Source organism: Talpa occidentalis, unplaced genomic scaffold (genome assembly GCF_014898055.3).
Source record: "Talpa occidentalis isolate TD23 unplaced genomic scaffold, MPIMG_talOcc4v2.1 talOcc4.14, whole genome shotgun sequence".
NCBI lineage: Eukaryota > Metazoa > Chordata > Mammalia > Eulipotyphla > Talpidae > Talpa > Talpa occidentalis.
The window spans coordinates 21,627,052-21,640,969 of record NW_023601433.1 but is presented as its reverse complement, the minus strand read 5'-3'; positions in this window follow the sequence as shown (position 1 = coordinate 21,640,969).

The following is a 13,918-nucleotide window of genomic DNA, read 5'->3' as shown; positions in this document are numbered from 1 at the left end:
TATTATCACATGCTTTTTCTGCCTTGAACAAAATAATTACATGATTTTTCTCCTTTACAATTGTATAATAGCCACTACTGTGCAACAAATGATCCTAAATCTTGGCACTGTAAAACAAAAAACATTAACTCACATTGTTTCTGAGGTTGGGAATCTGAGGGTGGCTTAGCTGGGTAGTTTTGGCTCAAAGTTTCTCATGAGGTTGAAGTTGCACTTTTGACCTGGCTACAATCATCCAAGACTTAATTGGACTGTGGAGCCTGCTTCCAAGCTCATGCATGTGACTGCCCCAGGTCTTCATCGCTGGAGGCTTCGGGTCCTTGACACAGGGCTTCTCCTTTGGGCTGTCCCAGCATGGTAGCTTGCTGCCCCTGAGTGAAAGATGACAGAGAGAGTGGGGGTTGGAGAGCACCAGGCTGGAAGCCTGAGACTTCAATAACCCAGTATCAGAGGCGACATACCATTGCTTCCGTCATATGCTATTGGTTACACAGACTGGAATTGTGTCTTGTAATATTTTTATAATGTAAATCAAAACAACAACAGTAACAAGGACACAGATTAAAGAGACAGGAAGACGACCCTGCTGCTCTTCCTTTCTGTGTCTCTCTCTAGCACTGCGTAGGGGGCAGGGCCTTGAGTGACCAACACAACACCAGTTTTCTGGTGTACTTGCCTGCCCTCTTAAGCACAGCAGCCACGATTTGCCTCCAGACTCGTTATTTAGAAAAACAAACCTGCATTTACTTGTACCACTGTAAGTGGTGTTTTCTGTCACCTGCCTCCAAAAGACATTCTAAAATAATAGAGTGAAAATCTTTCCTTAAGAATGACTTTGATTTTTGAAAACTGCTGAGCTATTTACACAGCTGTGATGCTAAGGTAAGTGATCAAACTAGACAATGTAAAGGTTTTAGATGATAAAAATTGGCCCGAAAGCAAGTCTAAATAAGGGGACATCTGCACACATTTCAAACAATAACAATAATATTGGAATCCATTTGAAGGCAACTATTTTAAGAGGTAATAGTCAATTAGATGATACAATTTGATAATTTTTCAAAAAGATCAGTGACATTTCTACATTGTCATACCTGATTTTTCTTTCTATGCTCCAACATGATTCTGAATTTGTCCACACTCGATAAATGCTTGTTGATCAACTACATGTACACATGCTTTGTCTTTAAAGTTGTCTTTGTCACCTACGTGTATACATGTTGTCTAGAACTAAGATCCTTCTACCTTCTGCAAGTCCTAAGCATGCATGTGTGCTTTGGATACAAGTTTTAAGGAGAAAAGATTGTAAAGTACTTAGCTTTATTGTGTATCATGAAAGACTGTATTCATGACTTTCATAAAGATAATGCTGATGGTCACAATCATGATAACAATGGTGATGAAGTCCTATGGCAGGACATTGGATTAAAATGATCTAGTTTCTAATTCAAGGAGCTTCCTGGTACCTGGATACAACAGGGAATCACTAGAATATGATATTTGGTCAGTCATTCTACGAAATGAGCAACAAAGCATCAAAGGAAGGGGTGCAAATAAGATTGATGGGCTCCTACCACAGACAGGAATTTACCCCAAGTGCCTGTCTTCCCAGCCTGTTGGGAATTGATCCTGATGCAGGATCTCCCTAGGCTTGGTGTCATAGAGTGACACTATGGTGTATCCAGAATCTGAGCAGCTGTGAGTCCACTGGTGGGGTACACCATGCACTGCTAGAAGTTCAGAGCTCTTCTGAACTAGCATCTTGGACTTGAATTGCAAGTCCTTCCAGAGGCCCATTCTCTTTTAGCAATTTCGTCTGCAGTCTCTGGCATTCATTGTGGTACCCCTCCATGCTAGGCATCTGGGATGACAATAGAGTTCCTGACCCCAAGAAAGTAAGATATCACATACGGAGAGGCAACAGACATGCAGTGAATTCTCAGAAGAGGGAAGTTCCCGCAGACTGAGTGTGGGGGTCTCGGGAGTCTTAAAGAACCTGCAAGCCTCAGCTGAATATTTACTGTTCAGGAGTTGGATCTTGGCACTTAAGGAAATATAAGGTTGGACAGTTCTGGGCTTTAAATTCCAGGATATGTTTGGACTTTTTTTTAATAGATGCTAGGAAGTCACTGAAAGTGTTTCATGTAGAGCGGGTTCCTCAACTTTGGCAGGGCTGACATTCTGGGCCACATAATTCTTTGTCGAGGGAGGCATACAGGGCTTAGCAGCATCCCTGGCCTCTACACACTAGATGTCAAAGCACCTCCCCTCACCCCCCTAGTGGTGACAGCCTCAAATGTCTGCAGACATTGCCATATGTCCCCTGAGGGCAGAGGCACCTGGTTGAGACCATGGGCCCAAAGGGCAATCTGAGCAGAACACTTTAGAAAGACATGCTGGCTGGAAGAAGAAACCACAGAAGGTGTCTTGGTCCAGGTGTAAGTGTAGTTGGTGCCCAGGAGACAATGGCTGGCAGGGCTTGGAGCTGTACAGTGAAGAGGTGGGCAGAACTGGGAGGGGGACTGACCTTGAATAACAGGAGACAGGAAAGAGTCAAAGATGGACATTGGGTTGCTGTCAGGAGAGTCAGAACGTCATTGTCAGAAATATGTACATCTAGAAATGGGACATTTGTGGGGTGAAATGGACCAAAAATTTGGATTTTCACATCTCTGTGAAAAGAAAGGTTGGTTTTCCCAATTTATAAATGGGAAAATTAAGTGAAAAAGAGATGAGCCCATTTGTGCAAAATTAAAACACTAATTTCCCGTGGAGCCTACACAGGAATTGAAGACTCTTCACTCCCCCAGCAGCATGACATGAGTGGCCCACTTACAGGACTCTCGCATGTTTTCATTCAAAGGATGACAATACTGAAGATGCATTTTCACTGTCCTCTCCTTGCAAAGGTGCCTCCATTCTGGCATAGCCTTGCTCATGAGAAGGGGAGACTCAGACTTTCAAGATAGCAGTAAAAACCCGAGTTATTGTGACATCTGGAAATCACTTACCAACCTGAGGAGGAGCAGCTTCAAAAAGGAGCTGTGGCCACAGAGCTGGGGGCTTCTGAGTAACCTGCCCAGTGAGGAACTTTGAGCCTTGGTTGGTGATCTGGGGAGAGCCAGGTCAGAAGGTACCCACAGGGATGTCCTCTGGGAAAGCCCTGGAAGGCAGGGGGAGGGAGGAAGAGAACCAGTGAACTGCAGCCGGAAAAGGGTCGACACTGTGGTGTGTGTGATCAGGTGCCTGGGGCTACAGAGCAGCCGGGGTGTGCAGTTGGCCCCACAGTCTTTGGCCCAGAGTTGAATGGACACCTGAATCTGCCATTCATCTAGAAATGCCTCTTGGACTAAGAGGTTGGCCTTTGTGTGATTCGGCTTATTACCAGACCTAAGCATTTGGCACTGATCTGAGGTATTCAGGATTCAAATTTTGTTTCCTGTACCATCCTCTGGAGACTAGCCTTTGAGAGCCTTGGAGCAGGAGTAGAAAGAGAAGGCTGAGCACAGAATCAGCACAGAATCAAAATAAAAGAACTGGTGATTCAGCAAATAAATGCTGACTTTCTCCTTCTGCTCTTGCTTCTGCTCCCCACCCCCACCACACACACATGCACACACCATATGCCCTAATATACTGAACAGCCACTTGCTTTGCCTCCTCCAGGGAGCCTTCCTCAGATCACTATCATCCTTGCCCCACCCAGCACACTGTGCTCTTGTGTATCTGTCTGCCTGTGGTTTTCTCTACCTGGATGTTACAGGGCAGGGGTTCTACCATATTCATTTTTACTTCATCCAAAAGGCTTAAGTGTTCCAACATTTGGGTCAAATAATCATGATCCAAGTCCCCACTGAGGAAGGCAGGGCCCCCCGCACACACCCCGTGTCTTCCACAAGTTCCCTTTTGCTTGCTCTGCAGCTGCTCTGGGTGTTTGTGCCCATGGAACTGCTGCCCTGACCCAAGCCCCCATTTCTGCCTTTAGATTTTATGCAGCCCAACTAGCAATAACCTATAGCATTCACACAACTTCACAAAAGGTTGAGGATAACATTGGGTTAATTGCAACTGAGGAACAGAAAGCTACAGAAAACAAACCTCTCAAAATCAAATATTGATGCCCCTGAGGTCCCACCACCTTGCTTTTTCTCAGCGAGTCTTCTTCTGGCCATCAATCTTCTTGATACTGGCTGGCAGCCATGCTTCCTGGGATCTGCTCCAGCCCAAACAAGAGTCTTCCCTTTAAACTGTCCTCCCCCTGATGTTGGAGACATTAAGCTCTTCCCATTGCCATGCTCCCCTCCCACTAGGATAATTGCCTCTTGGTAAAAATGTGCAGAGCACTACTGTTCTCCCCCCACCCCCACCCTGTGGAACTTCTGCAGAAGCAAGGAGTCCATTTAATGGATGTTCCAAATATGAATACTCATGCCATCCTTAGAGTGCCGGGGCTGGCTGCAAGGTAAAATCTACACTTTCTCATCTTTTGCTTTTCTTCATCTTATTATGAATTCAAAGCACATTACAAGGGTGTTGAGGACACACAGTGAACACCCCAAGTGCACAATGATGTTAGTTAATTGAATTGATGAACCTAAGTTCCTCTGTTACTCAATTTTGATTGTAGATAAACAGTGTTGTAACTTGCTTAATGAAATAATTAAGAGATGGTTTGCATGAAACTGTGAGGAAGTTGTAAAATTATACCTTCAGACTTTGGCATTTATTGAGGCTGGCCCACTGATCATTTTTCAGTTGGTTATAAAAATATAGTTCAAAGACCTCAAAACCAATAAAACTGTTTGATCTGACTCAAAGAACCCAGGCAGAAAATGGTGGCCTGGGAAAGAAGGATAACAGATAAAGGGCTTACATTTTCTGTCTAAGTTGCGAGATGTCGGCTCTGGCAACAAGCTGGTGGCATTAGCCCATGAGCTAGAAAACAGAGCAGAGATGAAATCTAGAAACAAGAAAATAGAATAAACCTGAATCAAAGCTAATGAAGTGTGTAAGCCATTAATCATGACAGATCTACGTATGGGGCCACAGGAAAAGATTGGAGGTATGGGGTGTGGTGGAGGGGTGTCTCCATGGAGTAGCTATGACCTGGTGGTCAGAAAGCTTGAGTTAGTGTCAAGCAGAAGCAAGAGCTCAGAGCTGACTTGAAAACCCAGGCAGGGTGCCAAAGACTGGAACAAAATCCAAATGTCCACTGACAGAAGGATGTGTGGATAAAATGTGGTTCATACATCAAAAATGATTAAACTACAGCTGTAAAAACATGGTAGATTGTCCTAAACATTACACTGAACAGAATAAGGACACAAAAGAATATATCAGTGTAATTCCATTCATTCAAAAACAAGCAAAACAGAACCATATTTTTTTTTAGATTTTAAATATATGGGTGGTTGAGCTCCAAAGGTAAATGTAGGTTCAGAGTAAATGGTTGGAAAATGTTGACAAGGATGTGGAGAGAAAGGAACTCTCCTGCACTGCTGGTGGGAGTGCAAACTTGTCCAACCACTATGGAAAGCTGTGTGGAGATTCCTCAACCTACAAAGATAGAGCTTCCATATGATCCAGCAATTCCACTCCCAGGTATTTACCCAAAGAACACAGAAACATTAATTTCAAAGAGTACCTGCACCCCTATGTTTATAGCAGCACAATTTACAATAGCTAAGCTTTGGAAACAACCCAAATGCCCAAAAATAGATGACTGGATCAAGAAGATGTGGTACATATACACCATGGAATATTACTCAGCATTCAAAAAAGATAAACACATGCAATTTGCAACAACATGGATGCAGCTGGAAGGGATCATGCTCAGCGAAATAAGCCAGAAAGAAAAAGAAAAATACCGGATGGTCTCACTCATAGCAGGAATCTAGAAAACCTAAATAAGGGACCAGGAAAAAGAATAACTATAAGAAAGAAAAAAATCAATATCAACAAACAACTATGAACCAGAGATAAACTTTGGGGGGTCAGGGAAAAGAGGGATAAGGGTCAAAATCAGGGGGTTGCAATTGTATGGGGAATATAAAAATAAAAAAATAAATTAAAAAAAAGAGTGAATGGTTGGAAACCAATCCTGTAAACAAAGGGAACCAAAAAAAGAGCAGGGACAGCCATTCACCATATCAAATAAAATAGACTTCCAGCTCAAAAAGGTAACAAGAGACAGGGACGGACACTATATAAAGATTAAGGGAACAATAAATCAGGAAAACTAAGACTTAATAATATATACTCACCAAATGAAGAAACATCAAATTATATAAGGCAATTATTATTAACTCTGAAACCAGACATTGGGAGCAATGCAACAGTGACTGGGGATTTCAATACCCCACTTTCACCAATGGACAGGTCAACCGGACAGGAAATAAAAAAGAAAACAATAGTCTTAAGCAAAGAATTAGACCAAATGGACTTAACAGACATTTGTAGGGCACTGAATCCCCCACCCCATAAGCTGAATACATGTCCTTCTCAAGTGCTCATGGGAATTCTGTAATATAAATCACAAAACAAGTATCAATTAATTCATGAAGATTGAATGGCTATTTGTAGTAGTGATAATAAAACTTTATTATCATTATTATTATTTTTCAATTTTTTCACCTGCCTTGTAAGAGTGTTTATTTATATCTATTAATAAAATTGGCCATATTTTGTGCACTTTTTTTTCAATATCCTGTTTTATGATCTTTTTTAAAGTTAAAAAAAAGAAATCAAATAAGTTAAAAATCTGCAATTCATCCTTTTAAGGGAAGGTTCCAGATATTGCTTTGCTCACCAGCCATAAGTGATAAATTTGGCAGACTCCCATAGGCAAAATTTATAGGCTTCTTGACCAATTCATTCAATCAACAAATGTTTACCCAGAGCTTACTATGTGCTGGGCAACATGGGCTAGGGGTTCAGGTGTGTTTCTTGCTCCTACAGTGTCCTACTAAACAAGGAAAATGATGTGATACATGATGCTTCCCTTTCTTGTAGAATCTAGAAGCTCAGAGCTGAAGTTTATCCTTGTTTTTTAGTTTTGGTAGCTTTCCCTATTGTAGATTTTTAGATATAATTATCTCCCCCATCCCAGCTTGCCTGCCTCTAGCCTCTACTTCATTATACAAGTTACATTTTTACTCCCTTAGATTCGCAAGATCTGCCACATTTTACTGGGAGCCATTTCAAATCCTCTCTGGGTGGTAGTAAGAGAAAAGGAGGAACTAAGGAGAAACTCTCCTCTGATCGGCTCCTCTTTGTGTGAATGCCTGGTTCCTGGCTCCCAAGCCTGCCATGCCAGGGCCCAGACTGCCCTTTGTGAACTTCTCCATAAATTCCAGGAAGCAGACATATTTTTGGACACTCTTACCTTTCCCATCTGTCATATTTTCCAGTCCCTCCAAGTCAGAAACTAAACACGTCATCGCGTTCTTTTCTCTTATCATTCCCTGGCCCAGCAGAGTAGGCAAAGACTTTGTAAAGGTGAGCTGTGAAGCAAGCGCAAAGTTAATCCTGGATTTATAGGCTGAATGCTTCCATTAACCCAGCAAAAATGGGCTGGAGAGGGGCCTTCAAACAGAAATACACTTTAATTTACCATTTGGAGACACACTTAATCAGCTCTCAGAACACACTTCACTTTGCTAAAAGATATCCTGGGAGGAAGCCCATTTCAGGAATGCCAGATGAATTTTTGCTGTGGGAGGAAAAGTTATTTAAATGTTGCTCCCCCCTCCCCATGAATGTGCTGACTGGACTCCGTGCTTGCCAAGGGAGAGGGCACCCGCTGCTGGGGTGAGTTTATGGTCCTTATCACATTTGTAACACCTTCGGGGGAAGGACTTGTGGCAGGGAGGGTGCTGCAGAAACCAGGTTTTCTGAGTCTGCCCTCATGCACTGGACCAGAGCAGGCATCTGCAGAATGTGACCAGCCAAGGATCCTGTTCCCTATCTGACTACCCTGGCTCTGGGCCACTTCCCAGGTATTATCTGGAGAGAAAAAATGTTCAGGGAGCTGGAAAAAAAGTGCTTAATTATGGCTAGATCCATTTTCAGCATGACTGAAATAAGTTTGGACTGTTCTGGGGAAATGGGCTGAGAGTTTTGTGCCATACGGCTGGACTTTCTTGAGTTGGGAGAAAATGCATTTAGTACAATGGTGTGAAGTCCTGAAAATGTGAGCGATTTGGATGAAAGCACAAACTCTCTTGTGTTCTTGGTATTCACACACTCACACAAATGTACCTTCACATATGCACACACACATGCACATGCGTGTGCACACCAATGTGTATACTGCACATGCACACACAAACACAAATGCACACACATACTCCTGCACACAACACTTTTGCCTTAATGGATAAGAACACAAAGGTCAGAGAGGGAATGAAAAAAGACAGTAAGGTCTAGAAGACATTTGCAAGACAACAATGTCTTCAGTACTAAGACTGCAGATAAGGGCGGATCCTAATTTAAGGGCCACTCCATAAGAACAAACATGCATACAAAGGGTGATAGAATTAAGCCGAGTTTTGAAAGAGGTGGGGTGTGCATGCTGTGAAGTTCTGGTGAACAGTAAATGCACCTCAGGCCAGAATTCCTCTTCAGCCTTTGCACAAGCAAGTTCCGATTTGGATGTGATTTTCTCATCCCTTTGCTGTGGGTGACCTCAGGTGTTAAAGCGCTGGGAGGAAGACCTCACATCCCAGGATTCATTCACGGGTCTGCCCCCCTTTGTTGCAGCCGGTGTGTCTCCCTGAGGTGGGGGTTTCCAGGGAGGGTCCCGACTCCCTGTTCTGGACGGGGATCTCTCAATCATCCCTCCCCCAGCTCTTTCTCCTCCACATCTGCCAGCGATAGTGTCAAAACCAAGGAGCTGAGATTTCATTTGTTACCCAGTCAAAGGATGCCTACTTTTAGGAAAAGACCCCAGAATGAAAGTTGTGTGTTTTAAAGCAGACCAGTCCTGGGCCTCCCTGGTGGCGCCAGGGGTTCAGCACAGCACTATGAGGCAGTCCACAGCCTTTGCAGCAGGAGTTTGATCCCCAGCTGGCCAGGGAGCTACCCACATGGCAGACCTCTCCTGGCTCGCCTGCTGCTCCCCTCGGCAGTGTATTTCACTCAGTCTGCTTGTTCTGCTCCCCACTCTGGCTCTGGTGAAACCTCTCACCCCCTACACCTCTGGCCTGTGCCCCAGCTCTTGTACACATAAATAAATAAAAAAAAAAATCTTTAAAGCAGACCAGTCCTTGAAGGTAGGTTTTTAGATGCCACTGAGCAAGTATCTGGGGATAACATCTGAGCTTAATTCCTCCCATCCTGTGCACGGGCTGCCCTGGGCACTGCCCGTGGGCGAGGCAATCTGGCAATTACATATTAAGGAGGGGAATCTGAGGAAGAGCATGGAAGGGCTTCCAGGATCACAGGAGAATGATTTCCTAAGGCACGTTCCCAGAAACACCGGCTCCATGGGAACCTGTGGCTTAGCCTGAAAATGAGCTATAGAAATGCTAGAAAACTTAAATAAGGGACCAGGAAAATGAATAACTTTAAGAAAGTGAAAATCAAAGTCAACAAAAAACTATGAACTAGAGACACTTTTAGGGGGGCGGGGGTGGGAGGGGAGGGATTGGGGTCAGAATGGGGGGGCTGCAATTGTATGGGGAATATAACAATAAAATTTATCATTTAAAAAAAAAAAAAGAAAGAAATGCTGGGATCAAGGTGTTCCCCTGACTGCGGGACCTCCCTGATTCCCTAACGCACCAGTGCAGGCACATCTCCAGTAGGAGGCAGGTAAGATGCCCCAAGGCCAAATTACTGAACCTTGGGGCTCGATTTTCCAAGGAGCAGTGATTGCGACAAAATTCCATGGAACGCAAGCTCAGGCCGCAGCAGGTGAATGTGAGAGTTGGGAATTTGATTTTGCTGACTTTGGGGCGGGGTGAGGGGGAGCAGGCAGATTGTTAGGAGGATGTGGGACCATACACTTGCTTCTTATAAACTCTGCCGAAACCTGCCACCTCAGAATGCAAAGGAAATGTTTGCTTTTTCTTTTTTAGCTGCCTGGCAATTGAGCCATTGTCCTAGATTTGGGAAATCCCCACTTAATGAGTCTTGAGGGGAAGCAGAGCCCCGCCTCCCCCTAGAGAAACTGAAAGTGGGGAGCAGGGGCCAGTCTTGTCAATCAGATGTGCTTCTTCTAAGATTATCCATAGCATCATGATGACCGCTAACAGGAACGTCCACTAGAAGTGTAGACGGAGGAAACGTGGACCACGCATGCATGGACTAGGACACAGACCTACATGCGCCTGCTTGCAGGCATCTCGTGGTGAAACCCTGAGCAAAACTTGGTACTGTGATTTCACTCACTTGAAAGTACAAAACAGGTAAAACTAATCAATGGAGATAAGTATCAGGGTAATGGCTGTGCTAGGGAAGAGGAAGTGTAAACTGGGAGGAAATAGGAGGAAACTTCTTGGGGTTCAGGAAACATGTAAGACTGTATCAAACTATACACTTAATATCTATGCAATTTACTGTCAGTTACATACCCTCCAAAAATAGGTAAATAAATAGAAGAATGGGATGAAAACCCAACATTTCCTGTCTACTGACATATTAATTAGCACTTAAGAAATAGAACTTGTATTAGGAATTTTATATATATAAATTTTCATTTATTGTTCCTATGGTTAAGGTTCTGGGGCATTTAAAAATAGCTTTACTAGGGTTTAATTGGCAAAAAATAAATGGAATATTCTCAACTAATGCAATGGAAAAATTTTTGATCTAGGTAAACAACTAAACAGTCATCAAGAGACTCCAGATAATGCACATATTTATCTCCCCCAAAAACCTCCTCATGCCCCTTTGCCATCCATCTCCTTGCCTGCCCCTCTGTGCCCCTTCCACACTCCAACCCTCCTCCAGCAACCACTGGTCTGCTTTCTGCCACTGTACATTCACATTTTCTAAAATTCTACACAGTTGGAATCAAACATCATCCCTGTTCATTATAGGGATGTACTCAATTCATTCATTACAGGTGTATCCAAATTGTGTGGCAGTGCCATCATTTGTCCGTTCACATGTTGATGGACATTTAGGTTATTTCCAATTGGGAGTGAGTCTGACAAGAATATTTTTGTGCTGTGATTGCACTCACTTGAAAGTCCCAAATAGGTGAGAACACTTTGTGCATTGTTTGAATGAATATATGCATTTTTTTTAAAATTAATACCTAGAAGGAGGAAAGCTAGATCATGTGACTGGTGTATGTTAAACCTTATAAGAAACTGCAAAATTCTTTTCCAAATCAAATGCACTATTTTATGTCTCCAGCAGCAGGTGCTGGTGCCCACACCTCCACCACTCTGTGGTCCAGCTCTGATCACTCTAATGGGTATGTGCTGATCATTCATTGTGGCTCTAATTTGTATTTCCCTAATGACAAAGGATTTTGGGCATCTTTTCACTTTGTCACAAGGATATCTTCTTGGTGAAGTGTCCATTAGGATCATTTGCTCAGTTTTTTTTTAAGATTTATTTATATAAGCACTGGGTACAGTCAGAAGTGCGGGAGGGTGAGAGAATTCACCAGAGCCAGAGTGGGGAGCAGAACAGGCAGACCAACGAAGTACACTGCTAAGGGGAGCAGCGGGCGGCAGGAGAGGTCTGTGCGCCATGTGGGACCCTCGCCAGTGGCCGGGGATCAAACTGGTGCTGCAGAGGCTGCAGGCAGCTTTGCAGCCCAGCGTTCAACTGCTGCGCCACCAGGGAGGCCCTCATTTGCTCATTTTTAAGACTTAGGTTGTTTTCTGATCATAGAGGTATGTTTTTTTTTTTTAGAATTCTTAATATATTCATATATGATTTGCAAATATTTTTTTCTAGCCTGTGGCTAGTCTTCTCATTTTGTTAGCACAGTCTTTTGAAGACCACAAGCTTTACATTTTGACAAAATTCAATTTATCCACTTGCTCTTTTATGTATTATATTCTTGGCGTCACATCTAAAACATCTTTGCTTAGCCCAACTAATCAAAAATTTCTCCTCTATTGTTTTCCAGAATTTTTATAGCTATAGATTTTATAGATTTTATATTTATGAAATATCTTGAATTTTTATGTGCAGTATGAAATATGGATTGAGGTTCATTTTTTTTGCATATGGATATCCATTATTCAGGAAAGGCATAGATTACTGTTGAAAAAAACTATACCTTGCTGAATTGCCACTATATTTTGATCAAAAATCAGTTTATGTGTGGTTTCTCACCTCTGTTCAATTCCATTGATCGACCTGTCTGTCTTTACACAAAACCAGCTTGTTTTTCTTTGTCAACATTGCCTTGGCTATTTCAAATCCTTGGCATTTCTCCATGTATTTTAGAACTAGCTTGTCAATTGCTAAAAAAAAAAATTCTGCTGGGATTTTTATGGAAATTGTTTTCAATCTACATAACTATGTGGGGAAAACTGACAGTTTAATATTAATTACTTCAACCTATGGGCAATGTTATATCCCCTTATTTCCCTTTAATTTCTCTCAGCAACATTCTACAGTTTTCAGTGTGTAGATTTTGCATTTTTTTTTAGTCAGTTGCTCTAAGTATTTCATATTCTTATACTGTTATAAATTTTATTTTAAATGTCTTTTTCTGATTGTTGCTATCATTTAAAAAATGCAATTGATTTTTTATAAGTCAGCCTTATGTCCTATGTCCTTACTAAATTCACTTATTAGTGCTAGTCATTTTTTTCCCTTGGTAGATTGCATCAGATCTACATAGATGATGTCATGTGTGAATAAAAACAATTTTATTTCTTCCTTTCCAACTAGGGCACTCTATTTTTTTACATTGATTGCATTGGCTAGAACCTCCAGCACCATGCTCAATGGCAGTGGTGAGAAGAGATTGCAGAGAACTTGCCTTGCTCCTGGTCTTCCTGGGGAAGCATACAGTCCTTCCCCTAGAATCTCACCATTAAGTGAGGATAACTGTAGAAATTTTCATGGATGTCCTTTATTAGGTTGAGAAAATATCTCCTATTTTTAGTTTTCTGAGAATTTTTATTGGGAATGAATGTAGGATGTTACAAAATGCTTTTTATAGGTCTACTAAGCAATCATATCTTTTTTCTTTTTTAGTTTTTTAGTTTGGTGTATTATAGAAATCAATTTTCAAATGTTAACCCAAGTTAACAGTCCTGGGATAGCCCCACTTGGTCATAATGGATTATCCTGTCCAGATGTTTTGGATTTAATTAACAAAGATTTTCTTGAGAAATGTGTATATATATTCATGAGAGATATTTGTCTGTAGTTTTCTTTTCTTGGACTGCTTTTGGTATTAAGGCTTAGTATTATGACTGACTTTACCAAATGAATGGAGGGAAAATTCCCTCCTTTTCAATTTATACCATTTGTTTTCTGGAAGAGTTTTTAGAATTGGTATTATATTTTCTTTCAATGCTTGGCAGAATTCACCAGTGAAGTTATCTGGTCCTGAAGGAGTTTTGCTTTTTTTGTGGTGAGGGGCGATGGTGGATGGTTAGCTACAACTTTGATTTCATTAATAGATATAGGGTTACTCTAGGGCCTCCCCGGTGGCACAGCTGTTGAGCGCTGGGCTGTGAAGCTGCCCGCAGCCTCTGCAGCGCCGGTTCGATCCCCGGCCACCGGTGAGGGTCCCACATGGCACACCGACCTCTCCTGCCACGCCCACTGCTCCCCTCAGCAGTGTATTTCATCGGTCTGCCTGTTCTCTTCCCCACTCTGGCTCTGGTGAATTCTCTCACCCTCCCACGCTTCTGACTGTACCCAGTGCTTGTAAAAATAAATAAATAAATCTTTTTAAAAGATAGATATAGTGCTGCTATAAACATAGGGGTGC